This window comes from Canis lupus, chromosome 38 (assembly GCF_048164855.1).
Source record: "Canis lupus baileyi chromosome 38, mCanLup2.hap1, whole genome shotgun sequence".
NCBI lineage: Eukaryota > Metazoa > Chordata > Mammalia > Carnivora > Canidae > Canis > Canis lupus.
Window position 1 is genome coordinate 20,269,831 of NC_132875.1, and position 17,113 is coordinate 20,286,943.

Genomic DNA, 17,113 nt, shown 5'->3' on the forward strand with positions numbered 1-17,113 from the left:
CTTGCTACAGCAGGCTCTGAATAAACCTTTGCTTATTCTCATTTGGTTGGTCCTCATCAATTTCCACACCACACATTTTCCTTTAAAAATAACTTTTACTGGGGATCCCTGGGTGGCTCAGCGGTTCAGCGCCTGCCTTTGGCCCAGGGCGTGATCCTGGAGTCCTGGGATCGAGTCCTGCATGGGACTCCCTGCATGGAGCCTGCTTCCCCCTCTGCCTGTGTCTCTGCCTCTCTCTCTCTCTCTCTCTCTCTCTGTCTGTCCATCATGAATAAATAAATAAAATCTTTTTAAAAAAATCACTTTCATTGAACCTCACATTTTGATAGAAAATGTTTTCATTAAAATTCAGCTTGAACATCATTATTTTGTTATGATTTCTTCTTTCATCCCTGAGTTATTTATATGTGTGTATCTTAAATTCCCAAATTTGTAGGTATTTTAATCCAGTTGGTCTTAGTGCTAATTAAGGCTTCTTGCAAATAGTTGGGTAAATCTAATTAAAAACAAAGTTTCCTCTCAACCCAGGAAATCTCTTTACAAAGGTAGAAGAGAAAAAAAAATCAGTGTTATTAGTGAATAAGCATTATAGCAACTGTTATGTGCATCATAGAAATTCATTAAGAGAATGCAAAGACAGAAGGCAATCTGACCTTTTTATGAGCCAAGCAGAAATAAGCCATTACATATATGTTCTCAAAATGCATAGTCTTCAAGTAAGAGAATGTGACAGCACCAGTTGTCACACATGGCTCATCCTAGATTTATCTGTAACTGGGGAGACCACCTGTGTTCATTAATGGACTTTATCCAAAGGAAAAATCAACTTCTAATATCTTTATGACAGGAAGTAGTCTGGAATAAGGTCTAAGTTAAGTTCCTACCTTCCCGCAGACACACTGAGAGATGGTCACTTTCTTCCTGGAGAATTCCATCTCAAACATTTCCCCTCTCCTTGAGAAAGATCTCCCTAGCTCTTAAAGCTGAAAAGAGGCCTATGTAGCCTTTAAGAAGACTTTACGTACACAATTATAATTTTTTGAAATAAATATTCTATGAAAAAGGAAGGAGGCCAACTCTTTTCTTATTTTCAACAGGAAGAATTAAGTATCTTAATTTTTACTTAGTATCTGCCCTTAAAACATCAACAATTGAGTGGAGTTTATAGAAACCTCTTACTGTACTGTTATCGTTCTCGTTATTTTTTTCATGTTAAGGTCTATTTATATTTCTTTTATTTGTGATTTTTCTCATGTTCACATCATCTTGGGGTTGTTATATCTTATTGTTGAGTTAAATATTTTATAAAGTGTGTAGTAATAATCTTTGTCACTAAGAAGGCATTTTTTTCCAAAAGCCTATTTTACATGATGTATCTATCCAACTATTTTTTTATTATAATTTGAGATCTTTATATTTTCTTGACATCATAACTTCAAACCTTTCATGTTTATATGCATTGGAGTATCTCTTGAAGAAAAAATATATAGCTGAATTTTCTTAATGTAGAAATTTTAATACCATTCATTTGGGATCACTAATATAACTGGACTTGGATTTGTTTCTATTTCTGCCTCCTTTGTGTTCTAGTTCTAAAATTTCTATTGAAAGATTTAAAAACATATGCAAAAATGCATACAACATAACTATGAATTATAATCAATCCCTATTAATGAAAACATGTGTAACACTACATAAGTCAAGAAATAGAATCTTGCCAACACTCCAAAAACCTTCTAGATTTCATGTTTTCTCTTCAATCATAGACCTCTCCCTCAATGCTACAGAAAACTCATATCCTGAGTTTTGTAGTAATCATTTCCTTGCTCACTTTGCTTTATAGTTTTACAACATAAACATGCGTCCCTCCAACAGTTCGCTTCATCTTTTTCGAACTTTATACAAATGAAATCAAACCTGTGTATGCTTTTGCATTTAACAATTTTAAAAGACCTTAATTTAAATACCTATTTTACTGAGAAATTTTTCTGTCAGGACTTGAATGGATGCTCCATTATGTGCTCCTATACCATCTTATCCTTACCTATATCATACACTATACCTACCTTTTATTCTTTCTTACTACATGATAGACTCAATATATCTTGAATACCACCATATCCTCAGGCTGAATAGTCAGCAATCAATAAATACCTATCAACTGAATAAATGAATGAGTTTTTGGTTTGAAATGTTAAAATATCCTGCAGAATTATTCATTAACTTCTGAGTCACTCATAAGTTTAGGGAATCACTACATGAATAACCTGCGGGTTTTTTTGACATATCTGCGTTCCTTTATTTTTCAACCTGACAAATTTTATTAATCAATAAAACTCTTCCAATAAGCCTTTCCCATGTTCCCAAACATATTTTGTCACTTTTCTATCTCCCCAAAGCACTCTGCTCAAAACTGAAAGCATGAACATCTTACTCTGTGCTCAACACTAAACCAGAAACTAAGGACAAAAGACTGACAATATTTTCCCTGTAAGTATTTATAAGTATGCCCTATAATGTGCTTGTTACAGTGTATTTTTGGGCATTTTATGGATTTGTCAAAGTAAAGATCACGCAGCTCCAGAATTTAATTTTCCATCTTTGTGGTCATATGTATACTCCTTTATGCACATGCTTTCAGCATGATACTGGACATAAACAGACTCTTAGATGCGTTATTTTCCTCAATGATATATATTTTTATTCAATATCAAAACAATTTTAATCTTAGTAACAACCTGCCTCTTAAACCATTTAAAACTTATTTTAACTTTTAAATATGTGAAACAGGATGTTACAAAAACAGGCTTAGTAGAAATGAAATTATGAAAATAACAGATATGTAGAATTTAGTCTGGAATTATAAGATGGAAGCAAACAAAAACCTGAGTAGCCTATGGAGTGATAAAATAGCCTTAATGGATTTAATTAACTTACCCTATAAGACATGAAAATTAAGGAATCATTCTTGTCTGAACTGAGCTATTAACATAGTTTTAACTGCAGTCTTTATGGCCAAAAAGTCTTAGAGCAGATGGTAAATTTATAGTCCTTTTGCCCCTATGGAGAAGAAAGAAGGAAAAAATATATGTGTATTTCATGAAGAAACTCAGAATGCAGGCAGTTGCAACCATTTCTAAATGGTGTATGAAAGTTACCATCGTTTATTCTAAAGCTATATAAACAAAATGTATTTTTATGTTATGATAAACTTTTCCATAAATTAAAAAAAGGAACTTCTCTCAAATACTGGCAATGGTTTAACTGAAATAACTGTAAAAAAAGAAATGAATTGCATCCTTGTTTTCTAACTAATTTTAAATACATAAGCAATAATGTATATATAAGCATTATGTGCATAACCATGAAATTTATTTTCCTGATTATTTTACCACATACAAAATGAGAACTCATTTGTCATATAATATATGCTGAAATATTTTAGAAAAGCCCTGTATATGTATATAACTTAATGCTTAGACATTTAAAATTTATATATAACTGTGTACACATGCTTTCTATATATGACATAAATAGTATATAAATGTAGTGTATACTACATGTATATATATATATATGAATGTACATACAATGGATATCTTATGTATGGCTTAAAAAGCATGTGTAATGCAATCTATAATATTACCTTTTATGTTTATGTTTATTTTTGAGGCATTAAAAGGATAATATTTTAAAGATATTGTAAGTAAACCTATGATCAACAACAAACCTATAGATCAACAACTATCATTTAATGATTATAACAAATTTTTATGTGAGATTCCTGATGATGACTATTATTTTTCTAATAACATTGATGTTTCATGTTTTCAGAGTATCAAGTACCAAAGAGTTATCTTTAAAATAAAATATGCCAATAACTTATTTAAATATAACCTTGGAAAATAAAATGTGCTTTGATTGTGTTATATAACAGTGACAAATAAATATTCTCTTTACTATTCCTTGTACAGTTTGTGATTTCAAGTTTAGGGTTCAGTTGACTAATATCATGTCTTACAAATGAATCACATGGATATAATAATAATAACTATCAGTAATTTAGGGTTTATAATGTTTCAGCATTTAAAACACTTTTTATTGTATTATGCAATGACCACTAAAACGAAACCAAAATATGCTAGAATCATAGGACAATATAATGGTGGGAAAACAGAAACAATATTACATATGATGTTCAAATGCAATGCACTAACATAGCAGGTCATACTAAAAAAAATTTAACATCTCAATTTTTTATTTAAATTCTAATTAGTTAACATATAGTGTAATATTAGTTTCAAGAGTAAAATACAGTGATTCATCACTTGCATATAACACCCAGTGTTCATCAAAACAAAAATCTGAAACAGTATCTGGTAGGTCTGTATATAGTACAGGCTAAAGGTGAGGGGACCAAAGCATGAAATCTGTGTGAAAGAGTATGTTTTCTTTATTTATAAATGATTGTACAAGCTCCAATTTGGGGGTATTTATTGTTTGCCAGTCATTTACTGCACATTAATCTTTCAATGGCGATCAGTGTAATGTATGTTAGTTTACAAATGAAGTCATAGAGGTCTAGAGAAAGTGGAAAACATGACTAGTACATTTCAGAACAAGGATTCAAGTCTATGTCTAATGGCTCCAAATATTATACTTTTATTTATAATAAGCAGTATCTCATGAAGCTTAGAAATACTCAATCTGGCAATTTATGTATGATGATATCCAGAGAATTTTATTTTCTTTTTTATTGAATATTTACTATATGTAAAATATCATATTGAGATAGATGAAAAGAAAAGACGAAAATACAAATTTAATATTATTGTATGCACAAAGCTGTCTACTCTCTTGAATCTGTTTCTTTCAGTATTATGTTCTCCTCCGGTGTTATGTCTATGCCAATATGTGAATATGATTATATAATCCATTTTTTGTTACTAGAGAAAGAGAAAGCCAGGGTCAACCAGAGATAAAAAGAGATGACCCTCACTGCCACCATGTTTCTTCTTGTGTTATTAACATTAGATTCAACAGCTTAGAGATTTTACTTTTATTACTTCATACCTATTTTGGGGTTGGGTTAAATAATGACCAGTACATTTCCAACTTAACCAAATGCAATGATTTCTTCTCCTGAAGCAAAAAGGAGTAATAATGTAGATGTCTAAAGACCATCCTATTTGCCCTGTATCTAGCATTACAAATAATACTGATGAGAACAATCTTTGTATGATTCCTATATATCTGTATATGAGGCCTACTGGCTTTCATACACCTGTATAAGAACTTTAACTTCTACTCTGAGAGAGATGAGAAGCCATTAACAGTTTTTTATCAGACTTACATTTTAACTCATGTTGTCATTTGGAGAAAGCACTTGAAGGAGTACAGAGGTAAATGACCAACCAGTTAGACAAATGTTGCAGGGACACCTGGGTGGTTCAGCAGTTGAGCATCTGCCTTTGGCTCCGGGATCGAGTCCTGCATCGGGCTCTCTGCATGGAGCCTGCTTCTCCCTCTGCCTCTCTCTCTCTCTGTCTTTCATGAATAAATAAAATCTTGAAAAATAATATTGCACTATTCTAGAGAGAATTCAGACTAGTTGTAACATGGTAAGTGGTAAGAAGTGCCTGGTTTGAAAATATTACTTGCAGTTTAAGCCAGTAATGTGTTGGTGATGGCTGAGGCCTGATAAGAGTGGGTTATAAGGATAATCATGAATTTCAGATTGTTTATTTTTCTTGAGTTACAATAGTTTTGACTTTCATAATTAACCAGGGGAATATATTGCTTAATAGTATAAGTGAGAAAGGGTCAAAAGTTGAAAATATAAACATGTGAAAAATAGTAATTATTATCTATAAAATTTGATTTCAAAAGGGAAGTGAAATCATGATGGTATGAAACGGTGGGAAAAAGCAGAAAGGATGAGTTTTAGAGATAATGGTCAGAATGGCATATTTGAAATGATAGCTACTAGACATAAAATAGTCCAGGATATGACACTGGAAGTGGGAGGCTAAGGGAACATCAGGTAAAGATTCCTGATGGAGAAAAGTCAGGGAAATGAAAAGATAGGATTTTGGAAATAGAATTACATAGTTTGAATGGTCATTAAAATTAATTAAACACAGAGGTTGACATCAAGATAGAAGCTGGAACATTAAAAAAAAAAAAAATGGAGAGTGATGAGAAGCCCCAGCATGGATTTTTGACTGTAGCAAAGGCTTAGTTCTCTGCATGTTTGAGCCATATAATTCTAAGCTGGAAGTTTAGGATGAGTGATTTTTAATATCCCAATATATGTTTTAAATATATTTTCTACATTTTCTTCTAAATGACTTAATAATTTGCTTCCTACACGTAAGACTTTAATCAATGGGAAATCAGTATTTGTATATGATCTGAGGGAAGAATTTAATTTTTTTATAGATACTTGTGTTAGTCATATATAAAATTGTTAATGTTAGTATTCTGTTATTCTAATTCTCTATTTGTTCTATTTGCCATGGTCTGGAGGAATTCAAATCCAATAATAAGGGTCATGATCTAGAAAAACAACAGTTTTAAGAAAACAGAACAAAGAAGCAAGCAACAACAAAACAATGTTGAGGCTGACATGAGAATGCTCAACAATAGGGGAAGAGAGTCTAAGGCTACATACAAGTGGCCTGAAACTGCAAGGCAAAACTTCTTAGGATTGTTAAAATCCTAAGAGGTAACCTAAAAGATCTTAATATGAAACTAGGTGGGTATGGCAATGCAGGGATGGAGGAAACCAAGGTGGGAATTAAGTTAGGAATTGGAAAGCATCATTGGAAATATTCCAGTGATGGTACTTCCTTTTAATTAAGTACATAATTGATATAGATATAATGTATGAATGGAGTAGGTTGCCTTTACTTTTTTAAGTAAGGGTGTTAGCCAAGACTCTTCCCACTCAGTTTCAGTTTACCATGCTAAATGTGAAAGTTTAAACTGCTTATTTTGTTGTTGTTGTTGTTGTTGTTAGTAAACATTAAAGCAATTCAGAGCTCCAGGAGGGCAACAAGAAACAAGAGATCTTTGTTCTGATTAAATAAATGATTGAGGCCAGCAATTTAATGATCATGAATCACCTTTGAGGAGCTCTATTGGTCAGTATAAAGTAGACCATTCCTAGAATTTAACGTAGACTATCCAGGACTAAATATGTTGGTGTCTCCAACTTAAGGTAAAGACTCAGAAGATGAGCCACAAGCCAAAGGGAACTGGTATAGCCTTATAGCTTTGGTTAACACTTACAGAAAGGTCAGTGGCAAAAGCTGTTATAGAGGTCCTTATGATCTAACTTCTTATCGATATTAGAAATATCAGTATCTACACAGACTGAGACCTTTGGTAGAAACTGGTAGGTCTTCTCAGTGAAATGTTTCTGTACTTTGAACTGGATATATAGCTATCTATTGTAGTCTACTCAAAAGACAATTTCTTGCTTGTTCCTACTGTATTTGGTCCAAACTATCCCTGAAGGACTTCAGATGGTTCTTAGACTAGGAATTCTGATCCTGTCTTAAGTGGTGTCAGAGAGACTTTCAAGGAGTAAAAAGATTTCATAACAAGGTTGAACTATAAAGAAGTGATATATTCAAGAGTACTCTCTAAGGAGGTTCAGGAGCATTCATATTATTTATCCATAGTGTCAAGGATAGAGATCTTTTAAGATCTCCCTGCACTGTTAGCTGCATAGCCTAAACCACTGAATCTCTCCCAGCCACCACAAAGCAGTCTATGTGATCTATTGATGGGATTTCCTGGGTTGAAGGCTGAATTGTTATTGGGAAACTGTCAAGAATATCCTTTTAATATAGTTAATTCTTGATGGCAAAAAGCAAGGCAAGAGATGAAAATTGTATATTTAGCAGTGGAATTGGAGCTCCTATCCTCTAGGAGTTATTTGGATACTCATATGCTTGATCTGTAGCCCATAGTTTTGCTATATAGTCAGATAAAGTGGCTCTATAGGCCTGGACAAAAAAAAAAAAAAATACCCTTGAATTGATCACTCTGTTATGATAAAGGATATCCCTGCTCAGAGCATTCAATTAGAGTTAAAAAGCAAGAACCAAAAAAACAAACCCAACAATGTATGGAACATTTAGCTATGGAAATATTTGGGAGAATTTAGGGAAGAAATTAAAGTTTATTGGGTAAAAGTCCATGAAAAGGGGAAATAAGTAGCAAAAAGTGAAGGAGGAGCAGGAGACAATAAAGAAGGAGAGAAGTTGCTGCCTCCAGGAGCCAACTAAGATGGGGACCAAAATCTTACCATTTACATTTCTCTCTACAATCCGTTTCCTGAGTCCATAAAATGAAAAGACATGTAGGCAGTCAGGTCACTCAGGAAAGAGCTGTGAAGGAGCATGAGCATATTTCCCTTGCACTGATGAAATGACTAACGTGAAAAATAATTGCACTCAGTGACAATGAAAAATAATATTATGAAAGTGGTGGCGGGAAAAATTCTCTAGGGACAAATGCTGGAGCAGACCTGGTAAGTGAATTAATTTAACCTCCTACGGCCTTAAGACTATAAACTAGGTTTGATTTTTATTCTACTGTAGGGTCACTTACTTCAGTAATAGAAGTAACCTAGAGATAAAGGTTTGGAATTCTCTAGCAATTGAGTCCCCCCACCAAAGATGCATTTCACCACCACAAAGATGCCACAGAAATTGGCAAAGAAAAATAGCATTACCTACCGATGCTGTATTCTTCAGGAGTCTCATAGAAATGGTCTCGTTTAAAATTGAAATAGGCAAGCGGAAAAAAAAAAAAAAACTTGTTACCCAAAATAAGTGTTAAACAAGGTTTTAAGGATAAAGAAATGCATCATAATTGAGTATAAGAGGAACTGAGTCAGAGACTTGGCTGCTAAACTTCTAAATTTGGAAGGTGGAAATCTAGGGTTTGAAAGAGGACACATTACAACTACTGTATATATCCTTCCTACCTCAACTACTTTTCTTTGATGAAGCCTAATCCAGTGGTCCAAGGCCAGGGTTTAAAATCACTTTTATCCAGGAAGCTGGTGTAGAAGACTCCGTGCTAAGCGAATGAAACATATTAATTCATGAACTACCTTTGAAGGGAAAGATATTTCGCTCTATTTTAGAAACCCGTTTCAGGATATCACTGGTTGTTTTAGGACACAGATTATTTGCATTACAAAATTATGGTATACATCCCACACTATTGTTTTTATAGAAGGAGGAAAAACATCTTCTCCTTAGCAAACAATAATATTAATATAAACCATTTTATTATGTTCTACATTCTAGCGAGGGCTGCAATTATGAAGAAGTAGTTCAATTTTTTTTCAGAGAAACGTATTAACTTCTTAAGAAATTCTACAAAACACATGATGACCTTGGATAGCATAGGTGTGTGTACCTGTGTGTATATATATATGTGCTTGTGCACATACAAATGCAGACAGGTGTATTTTAACAAGTATTTTTGTGTACCCTTTGTGCCAAGCATGGTGACATCTATTCAGAGACCTCAGACACAAAATGGATAAATCTATGACCTTTGTGGATTCTATAATCTCATAGGGGAAAGTATACATTAAACAAAAAATTAATAGGAAAATTTCTGGGTGCTTTAGGAGCACTCATGGAACTTCAGCCACAGCTTTGGTCGAATACAGTAGGTGTGTGGTGTAGAATGCATTCAAAAAGGTGGACTTGTTTTCCTTCTGAATACCTCGAAGCAAGCATGACTATTTCTTGGATGAGATGGAAGTAAAACTAAGTTCTTTTTTATTTTCTTCCAACATAATGCTCATCTCTCAGTTATCTATACTAATGGGGAGGTGCAGTAGCGTGGAACATCCAGAATGCCTGGTAATCAGAAAGTCATGAATGCTTGCAAACAATTTATATGCTATATATTTTAGTAGCTTCACCTTCCTGGTAATATTTTGCTTCAGTGCACATTAAAATTAGTTTGCATTCTCTGTGTACACACTATCTAAATGATAAGAAAGATGTCCAGGAAGTATGCAGTATGGTTAGCAATAGCCCTTTCAATAGATAATACACAGAGCAGACAATCTATATATGCTTAACACACAATTGGCAGTACATGAATCTGTTGAGATGATTGCAGGGCTAGCAAGAATGTCATTTCTATTAGGATGGTCTATACTTTATTTTCTCTTAACCACAGTTAAGAGAACTTAAAGTAACTTACATCTGAAAGCATATTGCAAAACTTTATGTTTATTGCCAAATAGAAACAAAACAATCTACAGACTGATACCCATCACTAGAGAGGAGCAAATTACTGAACTAGGTAACTGATTTTTCTCTGTGCTTTCTGGTAGCTGAGGAAAAATGAAAGCAACTTTCACTAAATTTTGGTTAACACAATGTACTACCTTTTTGCTGAAATTAAAAATAATAACTTTATATTAGAAAATTTCAAAATACTAATTTTTAAGAGAAATACAAAAAATATGATATTGATTGATTGATTGATTGATTGATCTGACAAAGACAGAGAGAGAGAGAGAGAGCACAAGCAGGGCAGTGGCAGATGGAGAGGGAGGAGCAGGTTCCCCACTGAGCAAGGAACTGGACACCGGGCTCCATCCCAGAACCCCGGGATCATGACACCAGCTGAAGGCAAGCACTTAATTGACTGAGTCACTCAGTTGTGCCCCCCAAATACAAAAATTAACCTTAACTTCATCAACCAGAGGACAGTGCTATTAATATCACATAGACTTTCTGCAACTCTCAACTCTTTTCACAACAAATTTGGTCATACTGAACATTATGTTTCTCTAATCTATTTTCACTTTTATTTTCTTCTCTATCCTATTCTTTGAGTATGTGTGTTTTTTTAATCATATTATTTATCAATATAGTTAAATATTTTATTTAGGGGCATCTGGGTGTCTCAGTCAGTTAAGTGTCTACCTTGGCTCAGGTCGTAATCTCAGGGTCCTGGGATCAAGCCCAGGGTTGGGCTCCCCACTCAGTGGGAAGTCTGCTTCTCCTTCTCCCTCTCCCCCTGCCACTCTTGTGCACGGACCCATGCTCTATCTCTTTCAAACAAATAAATAATCTTTAAAAATATATTATATGTTGGCAAATCAATAAATCAATATATATATATATATATATATATATATATATAATAAGTAAAATCTTTAAATATATATAAATATTTTGAATGTCCTAAATTTTTGGGGAGGAATTGACTGATATAATCAAATAGTTTTATTCTTTGATAAATTTATTTTACAAAGTTATTAGTTCAGTAAATATTTGTGAATTTATTATGGTTAAAAGCAATAGTATATGTGTGATAAGAATATTAACAGTGAAAAAAAATAGTAAAGATCCCTGGCTTTATGTTGCTTATGTTCTAGGGGAGACATACTAGCAATAAGTAAGTCAAATGATAGTAGGTCATATGGTACTAAATGCTGTGCAGAAAAAATTAAGAGAGAAAAGAAATTGAAAGTGCCAGGAATGGCATGTGTTTCATTGTTTTAAACAGAATGGACAGAAAAACTATGACTGAGAAGGAAATATTTGCATGAAGAAGTGATTAAACAAGCCATGCAATAACAAAAGGAAAGGACATGTACTGGTCCATTCTGAAAACAGCAAGAGGCCACTGATTTAGAAGAGAGGAGTGAGAGGTGAAGTCAAAAATGTCCTTAAGGGCAGCCCTGGTGGCTCAGTGGTTTAGGGCCGCCTTCACCTCAGAGTCTCCTGGAGACCCAAGATCGAGTCCCACGTCAGGCTCCTTGCATGAAGCCTGCTTCTTCTTCTGCCTGTGTCTCTGCATCTATCTCTCTCTGTGACTCTCGTGAATAAATAAATAAAGTCTTTAAAAAAAAATGTTCTTAAAATGGGCAGCGGGGATGGGAGGAGATTATCGGGTAAGGCCCATTGAGAAGCTGTATGGATTCAAAATCATCCATAGGATTTTGATTAAAAGCGGGCATTATTTGCATTATATTTTTAAAAGGTTGCCTTAAAAGAGATGAAAGAAAGGCAAAAGCTATTGCAGTAATCCAAGTAAGAGACGATGAAGACTTGGCTGAGGTGGTGTAGGTAGAGATATTGAGAAGTGGAGAATTTGCTAAGAGATTGTGTTTGGGGGACACCTGAGTGCCTCAGTGGTTGAGCAGCTGCCTTTGGCTCAGGCGTCATCCTGGAGTCCTGAGATTAAGTCCTACATTGGGTTCCCGCAGGAGCCTGCTTCTCCCTCTGCCTACATCTCTGCTTCTCTTTCTGTGTCTCTCGTGAACGAATGAATGAATGAATAAAAAATAAATAAATTTTAAAAATCTGTAAAAAAGAAAGAGAGAGAGAGATTGTACTTGGTGTTTCATGAAAGAAAAAAAGAGGAAGTCAAAAAACCTCTTAGGCTTTTGGCTGAACAACTAGATAGGATACCTTTGATATTTACATAATAGGAATAAAGCAGGCAGAAAAAGCAAGTTTGTCATAGGTGGGGATCAGTTCAGTTCTAAACAAGTTTGAGAAGCTTCTCATCTGAATGCAGATGCATTGTGAACAGCTAGATACAGCTCAAGGCAGAGGTCTGGGCAGGAGATTTAAATATGAGAGTCATTACCATATAGACAGTGTTTAAACTGGAAGACATCCTCATGGTAGCAGTGTAGGTAGAGAAGACTTAGGAATGTTTAGAGTCTCATAGGATGTGAGAGAAATCTGGCTGTGACACCTGTCACCTGACTGATTGCCAAGGTTGATTCAGCTGATCTGTTTAGCTAGGCAGGTGTCCCCTTGCTCTCTCATCACTCCACATGCATCCATCCCGAAGTGGAAGAAGATAGCCTTCCTCCATAGAGGACGACTATTCTTTGATCAAAGGTACACAAGAAGCTGTGTTACCCTACCCAAGCATTCAAACAAGCTCTGAAGGTCCATTTGTAGGAAAAGGTAGGATAGCCAAGTCTGTCAGACTCCAGACACATCCAAATGAGGCCCTGCATGAGATAGTCAGCCTTTATTTAAAAAAAAAAAAAAAGTTTCCTGGAGGGGTAAGAATGCTACCTACAAAGCAAGTATAGGCAGGGTTTCAATGAACAGGGGTGGATTGTGACAATTGCAGCAGGTAAGATGAATAAAATAGGACTGAGAAATACTCTCAGTCAGCTTCAGAGAAATAGCCATTGGATTTAACAACATGGAAGTCGTTTGTGATCTTTTTCTCTGTCTCTCTCACACAAAAGCACACATGCGTGCATACACACAAACACACACACTCAACTGCTCCCCACCCCTCACTCCCCATAGTGGAACAAGAAGGAGGACAGGAATGAGACATAAGATGGTACAAACACTATCAAGAAGTTTTTTTATCAATAAGAGCAGAGCAATGGGATGGTAACTGAAGACTTGTGAGGTAAAAAGAGGAGCATTTGTGCTTATAAGATGGGAGAAATTAATGCCATTTGTCATGCTTTTGTGCATGATCCTTATGTATCATTCTTACAAAAAGGAAAACAATGACACAGAACAGAGACAGTGAACTTTCTGTAGCAATGGTCATGAGCAAGTGGAAGAGATGGAACCTGGAACACACATGGAAAGTTTTGCCTTTGATCAAAATATAAACAGTTCATCCATAGTAACAGGACAATAGGAAGGATGGGAGGGGTCCAGATCATAGTGTCAGGGGCATGTTGGAAGCAGCAGGGAAAAATTCCCTTCGGGTTGCCTACATTTTCTGTGAAGAATGAGGATAGATGAGAAACTATGTCAGATCCAAGGGAGGAGCAGAAAATAGAAAATAATAATGCAGGAGATTGGAAAATGTGCTAGGATTTACTGGTAAAGGTAAGAATAAATTTGAGACTTTTGGTCATGGATTTGATCTGATTTCATGTGGATTTCCCCCAGGAGAGGTAGATTCAATCAGGTTTGGGATTTTTAAGCGAGAGAGAAGTAAAGGAGCCGAAGGCAAATGTAAGTAAATCTTATGACAATGGACTGTGAATTCTTAACTGATTAAATAAAATATAAGAACATAAGTGAGTAGTGGGAAGACTGGTAGATTGTCAATTCTGCTTAATTCATTTATTAGTTGGAGTCATTGTGCCATAACTAAAAGAATATAGCTGGAAATTAAGGAGTTTGGTGTCAAAAACTGGGTTATTTTACATTGATATTGTTGAAAGCTTGCAGCTGATGATGACAAAGGGTGAGTCACTAAGGTAATTTAACAGATCAGAAGGGCAGAGAGGCAGGCAGAAGCAAATCTCTCTAGTACTTTGAACTTAAATCTGTTTAATGCAGAGAAATAGAAACTTATTTCTATTGTCAAAGGATGGACTGGGGAAGGAAGCATCAAGAAATCAAAAAAATCAGGAATTGCAGACAATTCTCACCAATATTCTCAGTCAGCTTCAGTATGAAAGTGGGTGTTTTTCAGGAAAATAGCTGGGAGCCACTGGCAAAACCTCACATCCTACAAAATTCACCCATCTGTCTGCTGCAGCCACAGAAGCTATGGTTGTTCTGCTTCTCTTCCAACGTTCAAATTCTCACGTGATTTCCTCAAATTGGCAGAAGGTAGTTCTCAAGCTTCCAGATCCAGCAACAGACAAGAAAGCATAAGGACTAAATGGTGCTAAGTTGCCAACAGAAAAATAGGTACAGTTTACCCCTTTGGCTATGCTTCCATCATAGCCTTGAATGCATATTTAAATTTAAACAACCACACCAGCAACCGCCTGTGTGGTACACATGGAGTAGAGCCCCGTTACTCAGGTCCCCTCCATTTCAAAGTCAAACATCGTTGCCCTGATGTTGTGAGTGCTATGAGGCTTTTCAGGGATTGCCTCTGTGGCAGAGAGTTGCTTTACTCAATATTCTGTCCATTGAGGGCAATGGATACCCAGGGGATTATCACGGAGGGAGAAAGTCCAGGTGACCCTGAGCCAATCTGATGATTCTAATAGCCCATTCCAGAGCTCATACTGGGAGCTGACCTTTGACCATCGCAACTCAACTTTTCCCTCTGACTCACCTTGTTTCTTCTCTTTCTCTTCCATAGATGTTGATCCAAAAAGTATTTCCTAATAAATATCCAGAATACTACACTTTATAATACTCAACTAAACCCAAACTGCAGCATTATGCTTCCCACATAGTGTAATACAACTATGTTTGCTAAAATGAAGCCCTTCACATAGAACAAAAGGAAGGGGAAAATTCCCATTTGTAACTTTATCCATCTGAGTTGTGATTATCCTTCAGATACAACTAATTTTTTAATATAGTATAATCTAAGACTTAATTGTATGATTGTTCACAAACAACATCTTTTATATGAAACAGTTATAGAAGGAGAGGAAAATAAATAGGCATTTGTTTGTACAAGTCGATTTGTTATTTACAAATGATTAAGAAAGATAAATACACATAGCTACTACAGTTTTGTTTCTGCAGCTGGTCACCAGCATACTGTTGAACTGATAACTTTATTCTTCCACTGTTCATTTGATCTCTCTTTTGCCTTCAGCACCACAACTGATCATGTTTTTAAACCACATCACACATTCATGAAACTTCGAATATCCTTTACTGGTCCTGTATGTGTTGGGTTGCTATAGGCTCTGATTAATAATGAACAATCGCTATGAAATAATATTCTGGGTTCAAAACTCTGCCTACCCATATTGTATAAGGGACAACCTGGCTACTCATCTCACCTTGTTCAGTATTCCTCTTTTTGGTCTATTTGTTCATAAGAATGAGAAACATAAAACACCTGTATGAAAACTTTTCCTCAGATGGAACCATTATGTCTCCAGAGGGAATTGTCTTTCTCTCATCACCCAAGAATGATAAACTAGTAGAAACCAATATTGCAAAACTGGGACACAAAATTTTGTGACATGTTAATATAAGGATGAGGGAGCTGCTACTTTTCTACTTGTTGGTTTCTAGATCCATAATTATGGGAGAAGGAACATCCTCTAGGTCAGGAGGAACAGTGCTAGGTCAGAGGATTGTAACACATCTCATAGGATGGCATTCAGTCTGTTTTTACTCATAACACTCCTGACAACAAATGGGTGTTGTTGTTTTTTTTCCTCACATCAACCAGTTCTCCAGTTATCCAGACACCAACTGGGTATCCAACAATTCTATTTAATTCTGATGCCAGCTACCCAGAATTAATGCAGACCCTACATAAAAGGGTCTCAGAAAAAGGCTCCATCTCCAAAGACTGTCTCCCATGTCAGACACCACTGAGAACTCTTGGAACTCTTGCACTTCTGAGTGACAGTTTATAAGTTGGGGTTCCCCTGATGCCTTCTTCCAGTTTGATAATTTGCTAGAATAGAGCACAGAATTCAGGAACACTCTTTGCTTACATTTACCAGTTTATTATAAAGGATAAAATTCCAGAATGTTATTCCTTTCCCATTAGTTCTCTCATGTAATGAGAAATTTCAGCCCCCCCACAAGTTCTTATAGTCATTTCCACAATAAAATTATATTGCAGAAGCTATTGCTCTCCAAAACCCTTGCCTTTACTTTTTTTAATTTTTGTTTATTTATGATAGTCACACAGAGAGAGAGAGAGAGAGAGGCAGAGACACAGGAAGAGGGAGAAGCAGGCTCCATGCATCAGGAGCCCGACGTGGGATTTGATCCCGGATCTCCAGGATCACGCCCTGGGCCAAAGGCAGGCGCTAAACCGCTGCGCCACCCAGGGATCCCAACCCTTGCCTTTAATAGACACTTTATTCGAGGTAAACATATCCAAAATTTTTTTTTAATCTTTTATTTATTTATTTGAGACAGAGAGAGAGAGAGACAGAACATGAGCAGCGAGAAAGAGATCCAGACTCCCTGCTGGACAGGGAGCCCGATATGGGGCTCGATCCCAGGACCCTGAGATCATGACCTGAGCCGAAGGCAGGTGCTCAACCAACTGAGCCATCCTGGTGCCCCTATCCAATCATTTAATGAGCTATTTTTCCATAACATGCAATGGATTATCAATATTCATCCCTGGCTGATAGCAAGATCATTATTACCTTCAAATTTGAATAAGT

General features: G+C 35.6%; 1 long non-coding RNA gene across 5 annotated transcripts in view; it reads right to left on the reverse strand.

Annotated features, from left to right (window-relative positions):
- Positions 1-17,113, reverse strand: part of LOC140626657 (uncharacterized) — a 65,789-nt gene that overhangs the window by 18,543 nt on the left and 30,133 nt on the right. For 3 of the 5 annotated variants that reach the window (XR_012025706.1, XR_012025708.1, XR_012025705.1), the window contains one exon: positions 2,938-3,060. This is a non-coding gene — a long non-coding RNA (uncharacterized lncRNA). Of the gene's footprint in view, positions 1-2,937; positions 3,061-8,750; positions 8,787-9,001; positions 9,097-17,113 lie in introns of all 5 variants that reach the window. The other 2 variants (XR_012025707.1, XR_012025709.1) reach the window with 2 other exon arrangements.